This window comes from Hyperolius riggenbachi, chromosome 11, assembly GCF_040937935.1.
Source record: "Hyperolius riggenbachi isolate aHypRig1 chromosome 11, aHypRig1.pri, whole genome shotgun sequence".
NCBI lineage: Eukaryota > Metazoa > Chordata > Amphibia > Anura > Hyperoliidae > Hyperolius > Hyperolius riggenbachi.
The window spans coordinates 76,569,697-76,583,016 of NC_090656.1; the positions used below are offsets into that span (position 1 = coordinate 76,569,697).

Genomic DNA, 13,320 nt, shown 5'->3' on the forward strand with positions numbered 1-13,320 from the left:
TCAGCACTCACTAAGCCCTCCACTCTCCGCAAAGCAACAGAAGAGGCGTCAGCTATACAGCGGACTCCGGGTCTATATAGCCTCGGCCCAGCAATATCACCTGAGGCATCAGTTCCTGATCCCCATTGGGTGACCACAATCAAGAGTGTGTGAAGGCCTTTAGAAGCAGACAATCACCAGGACAGACAGGCAAATTGCATTGTATAAAAGGATATAATGATGGCAGCCTCCATCCCTCTCTCACTTCAGGTTTCCACTACCAGCATTCCTCAGCCTGGCTAAATTATATTGCTACTGGTCACTGCAGCCATTATTACAGAAGCTAGTCTCTGCTAAATAAACATGTTGGAAATCTGCCTGGTTACAACCCTATCACATTGATGAATGCCAGCGTGCTGGATGAGACATCTGCTGGATACAAATTAAGACTACAAAGACACTTGTACAGAAATTACCCAGAACTGGCGCGCAGTAGCAGCTCCTGTCAATGTAAAGCAACATGAGCAAACCCTGTTTATCTAAGAAAACCCACACAAGCACGCAGTGCACCCTGGCACAGGTTAAGAAAATAGCTTTTGTTTTACCAACAGAAATTGAAAGGGAACATGGATTGCTTAATGGGTTTTCTTAATCAGATCTGTGGAGTCGGCATAAAAATCATCCGACTTTAACTCGCACTCCTCATTTTATGAAACCAACAACTTCAGGTACCCAAAATTGCTCCAACACCTTGACTCCAACTCCACAGCCCTGCTAGAAACACGGATGAGCGAATATCAAAGTTTTTGTTTTAAGGCTTTTCTTACAGTACAACTTGCAAGGCATTTTGGATGCGGTTTTTTTTTTTTTCTTTTTTTTCCCCCTTCTCCACTGGATGCTAGGAACACAAGGGGGAAAATGCAGCATGTAGGACTTTTTACAATCTGATTGGAATCGCGTGTAGTGTAAAAGAGCCCTCACTGTGACTTCCTTGAAAGTCCCACATTTTTAGCAAAGATGAGAATACTAAGATCCTGGTTGTTTGGTCCTGCTATGGAGGCCAGTGGCGCCTCCTACCTACAGCACCTGCTGCAGTACCGAACGTTAGTCTTTATGAAGCATGTGGTGGGAACACCGCCCAGCCAGCAGCAACTGCTAAAAAGTAATACAGCTTCCGGTACTTATCCGTTAGCCGGGCGCATCCTCTAGGTGGCGACAAAACTCCACCAGAGCTACATCTTTCCCTACTATCCATGTCGGCCTGGAGGGGGAATAGTAATTAGCGCCACCTGCCGGATGCGCCCGGCTAACGGATAAGTACCCAGCTTCCTTTTCATGTGTTATCAAAATTAGCAAAATTGGCAAGAGGTCATTTCTAGTCACTACCTTTATGGATAATGTTCTTATAAGCATTGGGTTACTGCAATCTAAAATCTGCTGCAAAGTAAACGATGAGCGTAGTGCAATATGTAGAAGCAGAACAAACCTGTGACACTATTAGGAAGTCTTGTGATTACTCCTTGCATGGCTTCATTGCGCTCTATCTTTTTCTGCTATGGATAGTGTACTGGTTAAAGTGTACCCAAGGCAGTATGAAAAATGATACTTTGCAAGATGCAGCGGCTTCCCTCTTCTTAGCAGAGGATTACCACATCCCCCTGACCCCCATCGTTGGCATGCATAGACTCCCGTAACATATCCGAGCTTCATCCAGTGAAGCCGCACTGCGCACATATAGCCAAAACTGCTGTATATGAGCAGCCAGGGCGCAGGCATGGTTGTACTTGTGCAGGCGCAGTATGGATGCGCTCCTGCATTAGAGGAGCACGAGTGCAAAGTTCAAAAGGGTTCCAGTCAGTGGTCTGGAGCAGGACTTGAGAAGCATCTGGATGATCCATAGACTTCCCTTTACCGAGGAAAGTTTTAGACTTTTTAGTTTTGTGCCCCGGCCATGCGCCTACTAGATTGCGCTCATGAGGCTGGGAGCGTTCTGCGCATGCAAAGTTTATCTTTAGGAACTGCCCATGAGCAGAAAGATCAGGGCTGCGGGAGTGTGATGGAGGAGGTGTGTGGCCGGGGCACATGCACAGATCTTTTGGAGGGAACAGAAGTACACTGGAGTAGATTGGAACAACAGCGAGGGGCCTGGAAGAAGTCCCTAGTAAGTTAATAAAAAGGAACTGTAACTAAGGATTGAACTTCATCCCAATCAGCATCTGATACTCCCCTTTCCCATTATAAATCTTTTTCTTGAATAGATCATGGGGGGGGGGGGGGGTCTGTATGGCTGGTATTGAAGTGAACCTTGTTCACATTGTGAACCTTGTTGCATTGTGGGAAATAGCTGCTGTTTCCAACTGCCAAGCAACCAGCATCTCACTCTCTGCATATGTATATGTATAAATAAAAACTAAAACAACCTTTTAGCCTATCACATTGTTAGGGGGTATGGTTATAAATAATAGCAGAAGGTTCTGTCTTGTGGTGTTTATTTTTTTTTCTTGTCTGCCACGTGACGGCTGACTGTGGATCAAACATTATGAACAAATTACATGGCGAATATCATTGATTTCTTGATCTCTCTTCTATTTATTTTGTTATATTTTTTTTTTTATCGTCTCGCCACTTTTTGCTAAACTTCCTCTTTTGCACTTCTGTTGTGAGTTTAGCTTGCCAGGCTTTTTGCTTTAAACCCCAGTAACATACCATCCATATCATGCCTTGTCAGTATCCTAAGGTCACAGACTGCCACCATAAACTCCTGGGTATATCTAGTGCTATTTAACAATGTTTGCAAATAAAATCAATAGTGCACTCAAGATAAAGGAAGCATTCATACAAACAAAAGCTATACAAAACATACATTGTTTTACTATGAGGAATGCTCTATGTAATTTCCCTTTTTAGATGTCGCTAAATCGTTTTGGTTCCTCTGCTTGCTTGGATCACTACCAAGCTACTAAAGACATACAGTAAAAGTCATTGTTAAATTGGAGCTATTAAGATATTTTAAGCACATCTTCTCTGCTTGTATACAAGTCTTGTTCTGACACAGTTTATGCATTGATACTGGGATACTGTTTCTGGGAGTTGTAACACTCAGAATGGGCTACTTTTTTTTTTTTTTTTTTTTTTTTTTTAGCGTTTACAGCCAATCCAGTAATAGACTGCTGCATACTGTCCAGCCTGCTGTTAAGGCCTGTACCCACCTCAGTACGTAAGTACAGGCGCACGATTAGCTGAAAATGGAACAGGTGTGTATTCAGCTTATCTTATGGAGCCAGTGGCTGATCTTTACTGACTGAAGGATTTTATGCTGCCACTGTGAAGGAACTTTCTCAGTAGAAATATTAACCTATCAGAACATTTTATTTTTGGAGGAGTGGTTAAGGGTACCTGAAGTCAGTCAGCAGTCCTGCGCTGGGACCCTTTTTACAATAATCATCATTGTTGAATATTGCTCATTGCTGTGCTCCTCTCCGTATATGGGAGTGACCGCGCTGCGCAGGCGCTAGGTACGACTCTTGCCTCTGACCAGTGTGAACCATACTGGTGCCTGTGCAGCATGCCCATGATAGTACACGGATGGGAGCGCGGCTGCGAAGATTAATGAGGTTCCTGCAACTGAGGTGGCGTAGAGAATCAGGGATGCTTCTGGAGCATCCTCAGAGGCTTTCCTTTACAGTAGTAGGTATCTACTCCCTCTGTCTTCAGATTTACTTTATCCACCACTACAGTATATCTACGTCCTCTGTAACTTCATCTAAGCCGCGAGGACGTAGATATACGTCTTAAAGCAGAAGCAGTGGTGTGTAGGATTGGGCTTGCTTCTGTGCACTTCTGTCACTATCTGATGCAGCACTAATTGGTGAAAGGGTATATATGTTCACTGAGCTAATAAGATTGATCTTTACCACTAAAAATACTTTTATTTTTTTCAGTTCATAGTGAAAAATACACACTGTAGCAATATTTCAGAACCAAATCTCTTTACCATAAATTGTGACCGGAATGTAATTTAAGCTTTGCAATAAAGGGTAAGAATAGCCAAACAAAATTTATCTACAGAAGCGATATTTTTTTTTTTTTTTACTAAAATTGGTAAAACTGAGAAATGTTTTTTTTTTTTTTTTTTCTGTTTTTCCCATTAAACGGCATAAAAACAAAACAAACTTCAAAAAACTAAACCAATGCCATACAATGAAAGCCTAGTTTTGTCTTGAGAAAAACCAATATATAATTTCATTTGTGTCATAAGTAGGAATAAAGTTATTGCTAATTAACTAGGGACATAGCTAAACTGCTCTGGTTCATAAGGGGGGAAACTAGGACTGGATGCGAAGTAGTTAAAGAGGAACTGCAGTGAAAGGAACATAATGAAAAAAGGCTTTGGTCCTTAAAGTGAACCAGCGACTAAGCACCCTCATGTATTTTACCATAAATATCAGTGGAAACCTTTAGAGAAAACACCTACCCTGCTTTCTTTCATTCTTCACTGCTCAGCTTGCTTGTTATCAGCCCTGATAAAATCCCCCACTGAGCATTAAGTCTGGCTTTTCTCAAGAATCATTATAGCGGTCTGTCTGTCCCTGATGGTTTCTCAAGCCCTAGCCTGCCCCCTCCTGGCTCTACTATAATGACTTGGTTATGATGATTCCTGAGCAAAGCCAGACTGAATGCTCAGTCGGGGATTTTTTCAGGGCTAATAACAAGCAGGCTAAGCAGTGAAGCATGAAACAGAGAGCAGGGTGTTTTCTCTAATGTTCCCACTGATATATATGGTAAAATACATGAGTGCTTTGTCTCTGGTTCACCTTAAAGAGACTCCGTAACAAAAATTTCATCCGGTTTTCTTCCATCCTACAAGTTCCAAAATATATTCTAATGTGCTCTGGCTTACTGCAGCACGTTCTACTATCACCATCTCTGTAATAAATCAACTTATCTCTCTCTTGTCAGCCTGTGTCTGGAAGGCTGCCAAGTTCTTCAGTGTGGTTCTGTGATGCATCTCCCCCCTCCTGGCCCCTCTCTGCACACTGCCTGTGTGTTATTTAGATTAGTGCAGCTTCTCTCTGCTCTATTATCTTTTACAAGCTGGATAAATCCTCCTCTGAGCTGGCTGGGCTTTCACATACTGAGGAATTACATATAGGCAGAGCTGTCTGCACTCTGCAGGAAGAAACAGCCTGACACTTCAGTGGAAGATAGCTGCAGGGGGAAAGAAGCACACAAATGATCTCTTGAGATTAAAAAGGAATGCTGTATACAGCCTGCTTGTGTATGGATGTATTTTCTATGTGTACATCAACCTACTTCCTGTTTTGGTGGCCATTTTGTTTGTTTACAAACAAACTTTTTAAAACTGTTTTTAACCACTTTTAATGCGGTGGGGAGCGGCGAAATTGTGTCAGAGGGTGATAGGAGATGTCCCCTAACGCACTGGTATGTTTACTTTTGTGCGATTTTTAACAATACAGATTCTCTTTAAGGTGCCAGAGCCATGTGGTCCGAAATGAGCAGGAAATTAATTGGTGTCGCATTTCAGCAGCTTTTCATTTTAAAATGATTTCTCCTTTTCCCTAGATATGTCTTCTTCGAAGCGGAGATCTTGTTCTCTGCAGCCATTTTGCCACCAGATTGTACAGCTTTGGTTTAGCCGCAGAACTGGTTTCTAATTGCTGATAAAGATCTGGCTTTGTAGTTTTAGAGCAATCAGCAGACAATGCAATACATTTTTTATTAGTTTATTTGCATGAAGCTGGTATCCTCCCTCCTCCCTTCCTCATTTCAGTTGCATTCCATTAATAATCAACTGACAGCAATCTCAGATTGAATAATGTGTTTGCCAATTCCCCAAGCTCTGCTTGAGCAGAGACTATTAATGCAGCAGGCGTTTTATAATGTAGCTGCGTGTAGGTCAGTGTCTAGCAGTGCGTATTGGGGACCCTCAGTTCTACCCCGTTCCAGTGACGGACGATAATGATCCGTATGCCTCCATGATCCCTTGACTGCAGACAGCTACATAAGCAGGGCTGTGGAGTCGGCATCGAGGAGTCGGAGCAGTTTTGGGTACCTGGAGGCAGAGTTGGTGGTTTCATAAACTTCGGAGTCGGATGATTTTTGTACCAACTCCACAGCCCTGTATATGATACCAATAAGTGGACAACTGACCAATACTTGAATAACCCATTACACAATTGCTATGAAATCAAACGAATTGGGATGCACTTCAAGTAAAGATTTCACTTTTAAAAGTTAAATATAAAAGTTATATTGTATTGCAGCAGCCCATGTGATTTTGTTGACAATTTATATCTTTACTTGAAGTGTGTCCCAATTAGTTTGATTTCATAGCAGCCCTGTATATGAGTTAAGAGTTGAGGCCTCTTGTAGTAGGCATGGTGGCCTGTATACAATTTAGATAAAAGTCTATTGAAGCTGCTGATAAAGACCGCTACTGCCGATAATATGGCGTGTGTACAGCAGCCTCCAACTGCCACCTGGCCTACAATCCGTTAGGCAGATCAGTTTGGCCAAACAATGGTCGATAGCTTTATTGTTCGCCCTCGCCCTGCCCACTGGGACGTCACATCTGTGCCTCTCCTTCATCCCTCAGCCTAGTGATGTTGCCCGAGGGATTGGGACCCCATTCCCATTGGGAGACCTCTATTCAGCATGGGCCTTAAAGAGAACCTGAGATGGGGATTTAAAAAGAAAATATACCTGGGGCTCCCTCCAGCCCCTTCCAGGCTGATCGCTCCTTCACTGCCACCCTCCGCCTCCTTGTTCTTCTGCAGTTGGCCCTGGAAGTCCTCTGGTCCAGGGCCAGCTGCGTGCAGGCTCCCGTTGCTATTACAATGGGATGCTTATGGTCCTTTTCCTCTTGTGTAGGAGGAAGTTTGAGGATGGAGCCCGGCGTGAAGCACAGTGACCAGAGTTGATTTATTAAAGTCCGGCTTAGTGGTGTTTATAACAGGATTATAAATACTACTTTATTCTACACTAAACAGCTAGGCCCATTTCAATAACTGGGGCTAGAACACAGTGCTGGCAGGCAGCCACATCCACCCGTACGCCGGCATCTGCAAATGCCAGAGCAGGCACGACTATCTGCACTTGTGCACATGGCCACATCTGCCTCGGGTTCACTTTATAATTGCTGAACATCAAATCAAAGATAGCTTTATTGGCATGACTAAGATTCATACAGGCATTGCTAAAGCCGGAGAAAATGGGGTAGAGGTACAGTGGTTAAGCAGTTTGTGGACATTTTTAGGTTTACAGTTCATTTATGCTCCTCTCACTTTGTGGCATGCTATGACATAGTGCACAGCGGTTGTCACTGTGGATGCCTCTTTTAGTAGTATGTAGAGTTTTCTCTCATCCTCTCTGTGTATGGTCAGTGATTAAAAGGCCTTGAATGTTGTGTTCCGCAAACAAACATGGTAAAAAATTGGTACTTTAAAAATGGAGTCAGAGTTCAGGAGTTATGTAAAGGCTCCACAGCCCTGCTTCATAAGGCTTGTACAGATGCTAGATAAAACTTGGCCGAAGTGGCCAATAACCACTTCTGTCAAGAATCCAGTGGTTTGCGTATACACATGATCAACTTGTTTCACAACAAAAGTCGTTTGATAATTGTGCTGCATAAAAGACCACTGTTGAACAACCAAAAAAAAAAAAGTTGCTTGCTGTTGGATTGACGTTTTATCAGTTGTGTGAACAATAGCAAGCAACTTTTTTTTTTTTTTTTTGACTGTATAACTAGTTTCACAACAAAAGTTGTTTGATAATTGTGCTGATTAAAATGAGTTGAGCGTGTGTATGGGGCTTATGCTGGATACACACCATGCGTTTCCGCGTTCGTTGCGTCCGTCGATACGCATCGATTCGATTATTTCCGGCATGTCCGATTCACGCTTCGATGGATTGTTAGGTCGATTTTGCCATACTTTACATGGCAATCGGCCTAAAAATCATCGACATGCTCGGAAATAATCGAATTGACGCGTATCTAAGGACGCATTCGACGCGGAAACGCATGGTGTGTATTCAGCATTAGTACAGCAGCCCATGACTTCCAACAGCCTGGTGGAGTGCTTATGGTAAACAGCTTTGTTCTGCAAACCCCCAAACTCTTCCCCCCCCCCCCCCCTCCCAACTGTAAACCATATTTATTAAGCCGGTCTGCAGGCCTTGAGCCCACTCAACTATTCATCTTCAGCCACATACACTCAATAACGGTCTTTTATGCTTTCACAACTTTTGTTGTGAAACAAGTTAAAACACCTTAAAAACAACAAAAAAAATGTATTTTGCTATTGTTCAAAGAGCGGATAAGACTGATAAGAAATCAATCCAACTGTTAGATTTCGTATCAGTCTTATCCGCTCTTTGAACAATAGCAAAATACCTCTATTTTTTTTTTATTTATTTTTTTAGTGTTTCAACTTGTTTCACAACAAAAGTTGTGTAAGCATAAAAGACCACTATTGAGTGTGTATGTGGCTTTCCTCACTGTAATAAGATCTTTGTACACAGTGCTGCCTGATCACATTGCCCCCATGAAACAGTGTCTGCCCTTGATTAGATGGAATGAGGAAATGGTCTCGCCCCATTTTCACTGTCAGTACAAGAACAGATTTATGGAAGCAGAAATGATCTATCACCATCCACCTGTCATTTTATGCCCGTGTGTGCTTTTGTTGCTCACTATAGAGGCCTCTGATTTTTGTCCTTTTTGTATTCTTGCCACTGGCTATGCTGACATACCATAATCCACACTATGCAATGCTTGGCTTGTAATGGTATTGTGTGCAATAAAGGAAATTCTGTAATTTGTATGCCCTGCCAATGTTCTGTTTTAGCTGTTGTTTTGCTATATTTGCATATTATTGGAGTATTGACTGGTAAACTCACTTGAGCTTTTTACTGTGCGCACTATATTGATACTGGCTTCTGGTCATGCTGACGTGATTGTTGTATGCTATTCCTGCTGACTTTTTACTATGGATTTCACATTCTGCCTGATTCCATCCCTCCACCAGCCAGGGCTACTGGCACAAGTTTGATGGAACAAAAGTTGCCAGTTCCTGTAAATTCTTGGGCTGTCTTGCATGAACTGCATGCTTCCGATCTCCCCAAAGTGGTTCAAAGATATTGAGGTCAGGAGACTATGAAGGCCACTGCAAAACCGTTACATGTTCCTGCCTGAGCCAATGATGAATCCATTTAACCTTGCGTGTGGATTCATTGTTGAGCTGGGCCTTGGTGGAAAAAGAACTGCAAATTCAGCTCAATATCGCTTATACATGATTGCGACTGCAGGTTTCCCAGCTTGTATTCCGTTAGAGCTCAGCTTTAGCCCTCCTCAGTTTCCCACTCATTAGAATAGCTGTAGTGTAAATGGCTACCAATTTGTCTTTAACCTGAAGATAAGGCTCTTTGTACTCTAGCCCTAAATGTGACACGGTGTAAAACATGTTCCTGGTAAGTAATAAGCACAGGTGGTGTCTCTGCCCAATGCCACCTTCACTGAAGTATCCTAGAGCTCAAATCTGTTAATTATTGCCCCTTTTTATATATTTCCTGCTCTCAGTAGCCATTTACTGACAGGAAAGTATTTATGGTTTATATTGCTTATCAGTGAGGGTTATGCTATAGTCTGACCCAGTCCCCACATAGACATAAACTATCACTTGCATACCTGATGTTTACCTCTTTTAGGCAGAGAAAGGACTATTTCCCACAATGCAGCAGGGTTCACAGGCCGGAAACTGCCAAGAGTACGTACTCAGAATTTCTTTGTGGGAAAGTTTCACCACAATATCAGTCATACAGCGCCCACTAATGGTCTGTTTGTGAAAAGGAATAGATTTCTCGTGTAAAAGGGGTTATCAGCTACTGAATGGGATAAAGTTCAATTCTTGACCGGAGTTTCTCTTTAAGTCTGTTGGCATTTTATTTATTTTCTTGTCTTTTGTATAACCTTGTCTTTTGTATAATTTTTTTTCTTTTGTATATCTTTTACACCATACATGTCAAACTCTGGCCCTCAGAGCCATTAAATTTTGGCCCTCAAGTGGTTTACGCACTTTGCATTATGTTTGGCCCACTCTAGACTAACCAAGGAAGCTATATTGGAGGTGAAGCCCTAGAACCCCACTGTAGCCATGTGGGGGAGGCAGGGGCCACTAAACACCAGGGAACTGTATAGGGGAGGGAGAGGGGGCCACCTGGGAACTTTAAAGGGAGGAAGGTGGCCAGTAGACATTGAGTTTGGGGCCCGTGACTAGGTTCCATTGTACAATTTTGGCCCACTTAGTATTTGAGTTTGACACCCCTGCTTTACACCATGGTAGAAATGGTCAGTGATATTCTCGTTTTATTCTAGCTTGCATGCACATTTTATGCAAATTGGGTAAAGCTTGGAGTTGGACCAATCCAATAACTTGTGTTTGATTTTTTTTTTTATTGGTGCAACTGCATACTATTGAGTTTTATGTGGAAGCCTATGGACTATTAGACTATTTCAGTAGTGACAGAATAGTGCAGTGGAGACAAACACTGTAACATGTTATTGCTTACAAACTTAAATAATGCGTATAATAACTCTCTAAAGAATAACAAGGAAACCACTTGCTATGCCAGAGCAGATATCCGTTTCAGCTGACAGCACTTTGCTCAGACTCCCTTCAGTCACTTGTCCTACAGATGGAGATTAAATAGTGTCAGCTGAAGCTTTGCCTCCCTGCTGACTGACCGCCTATCATAGCATTAGATGGAATGGGGAGATGAGCAGGCAGATGGAGATTGCTGGGGTAGAGAAGAGCATCTGTGAATTAGTGCAGAGGGTCTCTTCCTATTTTATACTCCAAAACTGCAGTGATTTATACAGATCCTTTAATACATAAGTAATATCAAACCACGTTTACCATGTGCAGGGGGTACCGGAGCAGACATTTAAATATTGGAAATCCTTACAATTCTGTACCTACCACGACTAGGTGGTGCTCACAGTAGAGATGAGGCGTCACAGTATGTAGATACTGTATAGAACGTGATAGTTATTATAAGCACTTGGCTCTATACCTGCTGGTATTGTGCCACCTCCATGTAAATGTGATGGCTAAAAATGTTGAATACTGTGGTCAGATTGTGTAGACTAGCTCTAGTAATACATAGTAGTAAAATTGGCCAAACATTGGATGTTTGTGCGCACCCTAAGATCCTTCATGCCAGAGCTTCTTCCAGCTCCCTGGAGTCATCCTGGTCCCTCGTCTTTCCCCTCTGAACCATTAAGCAGGTGTCGCCTCCAAAAGCTGCATGCATGGCCCCTGGTGGTGCTCCTCTATTGCGCTCCTGTGACTGGGAGTGTTCCGCACTTGCGCAGTTAATAAAAAGGGCAGCTGTGCTGAACGCTTCTGGCTACGGGAACATGATCGAGGAGTCCCAGAGTTACCTATGCGCAGTAACCCATGACTGGCTGTCTGCCAGCTTTTGGAGGGGCACAGCAAAGGATCAGTGTGTAAAGACTGCGAAGGACCAGGACAAACTACAGGGGGCTGGAAGAAGCCTCAGGTAAGGTATACTGGGTACCTTAGTGCCACTTTAGGTAATGCATGGTTTCCCTCCTTAACTTGCCCACCTGAAGCTGCTGTCTTGCTATGAAGCATAGTTTTTCCTTCTCCCCACCCCATATCGATATACCAGAGCAACGCACCCATACATTGCTTGTTCCCTGCAGTGCCACACCCTGGATCAAGCTCCATCCTGACAGGCGGCACTAATGGTACGTGTGTACTTACCTTAAGTGCATTGGTTTGAAGAGTGCAGTCTGAAAAAACGATTACAAGCGTCTCCTGTGCTTTTAATAGCATTTATTTTCTTTCCCTGAAGCACATTTTTGGAGTTATCACTTCAGACTGTGACACATGAGAAACTTGTTTAAATATTAGAATTTCTCTCTGCACACAATGCCATTGAAAGAATTGATGACTTTATTATATCTCCCATGCCGAGTTATAGAGCTGGAGCTCTCGGCTTCTCTCAGCTTTCCAGCCTTGTGTTTATATAGTTGTAAATCTTCCATCCTTATGAGCATTCCAGTCCCCAGCATCGCGCTGAGCCCTGGGCATTTTTTCCTTGATTACAGTTGTGCTTGTCTTGTGTAACAGAGTTGAGAATATGTACACCTATGAAGGCCTCAGCTCCCAGCATTCACAAGCATATAGAGGTTTATAACTGTAAAGCCTAGTACACACAGTCAGATCTGCAGCTAGTTGATGCTGCTGAAACTTCTCGGTACTTAAAAGGACAACTGTAGTGAGAAGAATATAAAGGCTGCCATATTTATCAATACCAGTTGCTTGGCTATGCTGCTGATCCTCTAATACTTTTAGCCAAAGGCCCTGAACAAGCATTTGCAGATCAAGTGTTTCTGACATATTATTTTTTTATGTCAGATCTGCCAAGATTAGCTGCTTCCTTGGTTCAGGTGTGTGATTCAGACACTACTGCAGCCAAATAGCACTACGGCAGCCATCTCGCTCTTTCTCTAAGGGCTCGTTTCCACTAGTGCGGCGTGCGTCTCGCAGATGCACGCCGGCACTGAGCGGGTGGACGGGATCGCAGGCGAATCCCATGAGCACGGCTATGGGATTTGCAGCCTCCGCCGCAAATTCTGCGGGGGGGGGGGGGGGGGTTCCGGCCGAATCGCTCCCGCAAGCGATTCAGCCGCGGCGCCGTTAGCCCCTATGGCAGAGTTTCCCCGTGCGATTCATGTGCGGGGAAACTGCGGAATAGCGGCGGAAACCACGATAGTGGAAACGGGCCCTTACTCTCACTTCAGTTGTCCTTTTTAAGGGAACCTGAAACAATAGGTATGTGGTGGAGGCCATATTTATTTGCTTTTGAACAATACCAGTTGCCTGTCAGTCCTGCTGATCTCTGTGGCTGTAGTAGTGTCTGAATCGCACACCTGAAGAAAGCATGCAGCTAATCCAGTCACACTTCCGTCAAAGCACCTGATTTGCATGCTTGTTCAGGGTCTATGGCTTAAAGTATTCGAGGCAGAATATCAGCAGGACAGCCAGGCATCTGGTATTGTTGAATGGTAGATAACTATGACAACTTCCATTTCCCTCTCACTTCAGGTAACTTTTAAATTTTGAAAAGCTTTGAATAGATGCTAATATTTTCATTTCAAAATAGTTTTCAAGTGCTCGTTTTTTTTTTGTTTTTTTTTTGTTGTTGTTTTTTTTCCAGTTTGTGAGGTGTGTGTGTGTGTGTGTGGGGAGCATATTTACAGATTATCTTGGAAGCAGCCCATATACACTTTTT

The 13,320-nt window shown here is 43.1% G+C and overlaps 1 protein-coding gene across 1 annotated transcript in view; it reads left to right on the forward strand.

Annotated features, from left to right (window-relative positions):
- QSER1 (glutamine and serine rich 1) overlaps positions 1-13,320 on the forward strand; it is a 157,332-nt gene that overhangs the window by 30,870 nt on the left and 113,142 nt on the right. The gene's annotated exons all lie outside the window — the stretch shown is intronic.